The sequence below is a fragment of the Magnolia sinica genome, chromosome 11, assembly GCF_029962835.1.
Source record: "Magnolia sinica isolate HGM2019 chromosome 11, MsV1, whole genome shotgun sequence".
NCBI lineage: Eukaryota > Viridiplantae > Streptophyta > Magnoliopsida > Magnoliales > Magnoliaceae > Magnolia > Magnolia sinica.
Window position 1 is genome coordinate 45,649,542 of NC_080583.1, and position 5,823 is coordinate 45,655,364.

Genomic DNA, 5,823 nt, shown 5'->3' on the forward strand with positions numbered 1-5,823 from the left:
TTACTTCATTGAGTGCTCCACCACGGTCTCAAAACCATCTTTCCCGGATCTATGAAAGATGAAACTGGTCTTAAAACTAGACAGAACTCTGACTTTAGTAGTTAATTTTGTTAGCAGTGGCCTGCCTTCTTAAGATTGTTGGCAGACTTGCCATTCCTCTTCTTTACCTGCATGATGCCCTACAAAGGGAATGTCTTATCACCTCATTCTCCATTCTAAAACTTCTACTTCTGAGGACCTGCACCTTGGAATTGGATAACAACAAAACAACCATTTTCTCAGACATTGTTTTTCTTCTTCCTAAGCCGTGAGCTAAGACAAAAGCGAAAGCTACAAGGAAGACCTTTTATGCTGACTACGGAGCATAATAAGTAGTAAAGAGCTTACTAGTGAAAGGTCTCAAAGTAAGGAAAATAGAACAAGCAATAAAAGAGAATAGGTCCAGTGAGTATTGCACCCAATTCTAAGCTTGCTTGCATCTGGTCCCGCACCCAGACAAAAAACGTGAGCACCTCGCGTGACTTGTTAGCACTTTCAGGCTTTGCAGGTTGCAAAGAGGAGATAAGAAAAGGCTCAGCAGGAGATGCCTCTAAATCATCATCAGGGATATCCAGTGGAGCCACGAGAACCCCATTTCCCTACCTGTTCAAGGCACCTTTGTATGAAACTTCTGCGTTGCTATTGGCCCATCCCTTTTCAACCTATGATAACTATCACGAAATGAAATATTAAATCCTCATTCTAATCTAGGTAGTCATCCACTTCGAAACGAATAGTAAGTCAATCCGTACCCTAGACTATGGTATGTGTTGTACCTACTAATCTGTCTACATGGTTCATTGGCCAGCTTCCCCACTACTAATGACGAACCCCCGGTATTCCCATCAAGACTCCCAGCCTTTGACTACTCGGTTTGAGCTGAACATTCTTTTGAAAATGCTAATGAAGAAAAATGAGGCCTCGTTAGGGAACCAGCAAATAGGCTCTCAAACGCAGGTGCGTACCAAGCCAAGGGATAGGGCTTTATTCAAACTAGGACTCCCACAGGGTAGAAGGGAGGGCTTCCACAGAGTCTGACAGAGGAAAAATAGAAGTAGTAAGCTCGACAGAGAGAAGGAAAAGCCTTCAGAGAGTGGGGGTAGGCTAAAAGAAAGAAGTCGGGAAGCGACATTACGTTGAAGGATCTCGAAGGTGGTTGAAGACACATTCCTTATTCTCTCTTTCTTGGAATTACTCGATCTTATTAACTATTCAAATCACTCTTTTCTTTATCCATTCGAGAAAGCTCATTCAGGATGCTTTGATCCTTCTTTCAATCTTTAGAGGGGAGTCAGTCGTCATGGAAAAAGCATAATAGATTTACATTCGTGGACATGGAAAGGGGGTCAACGTGCATGTCATATACGATGGAATGAGATAGATCCCATTCTAACCACCACCTGGCTGCTCAATACCAACCATTAGAGGTGAGGAAGATGGATCAAACTTCCCAAGGGGATAGGAACATACTGAATCAATGGGCAGGCAGACAGGACTTTAGCGAATGAGCAATCTCCAATTCCTGCTAATCACTCTACTCCTCCTGCGAACCATTGATGAGCCAGCTGAGCTTGTTTATTGAGTTTGGTTTTGTCTTTCTCTGATTAATGCCCTAAGGTTTGATATTCAGGGTCAAAAAATGAGCTAAGCGCCGAGCGAAGAACTGTATTAAGGTGAGTACAGGAATGTGGTGAAGCATACCGAGAGAAAAAACACTAAAATGAACCATATCGAGCACGGGTCTCACTCTACAAGTTCAGTTCAATGAGCTCCTATCGGACCTGTGAAATTCTCATTTTTTTACTAAATTAAGAAAAATGGGCTTTGTTATGCTTGAACATGTACTCAGGCACCGGGTATGTATGCAATCACATCTCGGTCTCTCCTCTTTCTTGTTAGTCCTTGGCTCGGGCTGGCCCTTTCAGATTAGCTTGTCCTCATTTAATGACCCGAAAAATTTCATGCTAAGACCCGAGTACTACCTCAAATGCTTGAGAAGTTATTTGTGGGTTAATTAGCGCTAACCTCGATTGCCTGTGAAATTAGCATCGATCACTTTAAATTTGATCTGCAGGACTCAAAACCTATAGAATCGTTAGCGCTATGTTACTCTGAAATCTGGGATTCAACGCTAAATCCAGTTGCTCTCGAAAATTTTTGGAAGCTTTAGATCGGACCTGGACCGCGCGTCGAAAGTCCGATAGTGATGATCTTAGACAGTTATGGTCACCTAGTTGGGCTTGACCGTCACCTCAAAAATCAAGTCCAGATGATGTTCTGGGTCAGTTTATTTGAGTCCAGAGTAAAGAGTGTGAGAACGGTGAGAAATTAAATATGATTTTATGAAATCTAAGTCGTGTTTCTTGCACGATGATTTTAAGCAATTTGACCATTGGATTCTGACCCAATTTCACCCTCGGATCAGGGAAGGTGGCCCAGGCATGTCACAGTGCTTGTGGAGCTGATCGAGTTTCGGTGACCGTTGAATTGAGATTGATCCACCACGGCTGATCTGTAAATCCGATCGATACGAAAACTTAGTCTGACCTAGATCCATGGTCAGTGAGCTTAAGTCTGACCACACGTGGAAAAAGGAAAACCAAAAGTGCTCCGTTAGATCAAGAGAGGCCTAATTTGGTTATAACCTAAGTATACCTTGGCCCTGGGGCTATTTTCATCAATTTAGGCCTATATAAAGACCTTAAAACCCTTACTATCTATTCCATACGAATTTCCTAAACCCTAGCTAAGAGAGAGAGAGAAGGAAAGAGAGAGAAAGTGAGAGAGAAGTTGGTGAATAATTGGAGATTCTTTCTTGTTTCCCTGCATCCTTAAACCATCACTTCTGAATCATTGTTCCAGCGATTCTAAGTTCATCCTTGGGTAAGTTAATCTAACCCTAGTCTGTTTTAGAGCTTAGAATAGTCTATGTGTTGTTGTAGCTCATTTCTATTCTTGCCTTAGGTTATCTAGTCGCCATTGACGAAGACATATCATCTGAATCAGTTCGATGTGCTTTTTCTGGTTTAAGGTGTGGACTATATTCGTATAGGTTATGGTTTTCAAGGCTTTCAATGTCAGATATTGATTTCTTATTGTTGTGGGTGTAATTTCACATGCCAAATGCGATGTTTATATTGCGTTCCTGATATATATGAGTTATGTTGAGATTTGTGTATTCTATGTGTATGTAGAAAGTATCGTATACGTATATAATACGAACATGTGTTTGCCATGATTATCTATCATGTACTTGTGCTAGTTGTACGTGTGTCAACTCCTTGGCAAAAGGAATTGTCCAAATGTGTGCTCTCACCAACATACGTCATATATGTTGGAATATGTAATCTAAGTGTTTGTAGAAATGTCTGAATGATTAAGTGTAGTATATTATCCTATTTACAGGCGTTGAGAAGAGATTCTCAACTCTCATCTTGGTGTGTATGATTTCCACATGCAATTTACATTCTTTGTTCTTTAAGTTCAAGCACTACTTATGTTGAAATCCATGTTAAGTTGATATTCTTCAAATGCTCACATACTGTATGATTTGGGTTGTGTTCCATTACTGTTCTAAAGTGTTGATATGAATATCTGTTGTAATGGAATATGTTTGGGACTATGGAATAGTCCAGGAAATCGGTAATAGGCCTTGAGTTCGTGGCTGAGATTGCTTTCGCCACAAAGGACGTGTTTGACGAACTCGAGCCGTATTAGAGTTGTCGACAGTGGTTTGGCCACACGGAGTGTTTGCGCACTCTATGTCGTTCAACCCAACGTGTGCTCGTGCTAGTTGAGTTCGTCAAGTAACCCGATTGTCCAATGTATGTTCACCATATATGGACGCTATTGTTTGAATCTAGGGTACCAAACTTACCGATGTAATCCCGTTAACCGTTGTACCTTGATCCGCTAAGACTCATGAGCCGGACATGGTGGTATAGGATACCGTGGTCAAGCTGTCGGCCTACACTAGGGTGATGAGCCTCCTCGTAGTGACCAGTGAGCACACCAGACTCATGAGCCGATTATGGTGGTATGGGACACTATATTCACGCTGTCGGCTTACATTGATTGGTGACGAGCCCTTTGTAGTGATCTCGAGCATACCGCGATGCTGCATTAAGGCGACAAGCCTTAGCATAGTAACTGAGGTATGATAGGTGTGCATTGATTGGTGACGAGCCCTTTGCAGAGACCTAGAACCATATGATCGTATGAGATAGCCTAGGACTGACGACCCTAGAATGGATCACTGTGTGGAAATTGATATGAGGAAGGTACCTTAGCTTCCTAATCTTGCTGTATGAAAAAGACTAATAACAACTTGGTAATCATGTTCATGCACCGCATTGCATGTGCGTAGAAGTCGTTGGCACTGCGGGAGGTTGTCATGCGTAACGTGAGATGAAGACGCTGAGGGAGTGCAGGCGAGGGTATGCATCATTTATACATACATCCTTGCATTAACAAGAGTACTTTAGACTTATTTAATTGTATTGCCTTATCATTACTGCTTGACTGATTTGATATCATGTTAACTTTTACTGTATAGTTCCACTGATTTGATCACTCACTCCCACATTCTGGGACGGTGTTTCAACACCAACTAAACTCTGTCTTAGATGCAGATGATGACGCGACCCCTGAGGCAGAGCAAGAGTTCAAGGATGATGAGGACGCGTTTTCTATTATGCAGTTCTCAAGCGGGTTCATGTAAGCCATGTCCTGATAGACAGGGATTCTAGGTTTTCTTTTGGAATTGATAACTTCATTTTGATACTTGTATTTTTGAGATAAACACTTGTATTATGACCTGGCAAAGCATACATACCACAGGGACTTACACATGTACACATATATTTCTTTAAGTCTTCCGCTTGCGTTTTTCACTTATCCCTGGTTTATGTTTGCAGTTTGGCTTAATCTATTCCATGTTTTATACACTCATATAAACAACATACATCCATCATCACATATGTTGCATAAGTGATGTTTTGGAACTCGGAAGCTGAGTTATGTTCGACCCCTGAATTTCAGGGCGTTACACTTCCTAGCTACCTTTCTTTCCCCTGCCTTATGACTATTGTACATGGAAGAATGATTGGCAAAGCACTCGACCAAAGCCCTTAGCTTCTAACTTCATTCATTCGAAAGGTCGATCATAGCTGGAATTAAGGAGCAAATCTTAAAGAAGGCGAGAGCTAGCTTAGGGGCCCGCCCCCTCCTAAAGCCATGAGAGTTGGTTAGAAAAACGTTCTCATAGACTATATTGAGGAGTAAGGAAAGGGCTTCCATGACAATGAGGTCCTCCTTTCATGAGCTTGGGCTTGCTTTGATGATGGGTAGGCTTGTTGTGTTTTAGCCATTCTGTGGGCTTCCATCGAGGAAAGCAGGCTTGATAGGCCCAAGTCTTCATTTGTAGGACTTTCTTTGATGGTTCATGTAAGCTTAGTTCTTTCATTCGGGCCCTCTTAGGACACCCTGTGGGCCAATGCATATAAGCTTGGGCTTTCTTAATGTGGCTCATTTGACGACTCAGTAGATGGATGTTACAAGTCTATTGGCATGAAATCCTTTCTACATAAGCTAGTTGTGCAAAGTTTGTTTGTTCATATAAGCAGTGTGATTTGGGGAGATTTAGTTTACTCTGCAAGGTAGCCAGAGGTAGCCAGTTTTTTATTAAAAAGACATGATAGTCTTCAACTGGAGAAAAATAGTGTGGAGAACTAGTAAGAATTATGCCTGCCATCTAATCTAATTCGTGACGCATGGCGAGATTCC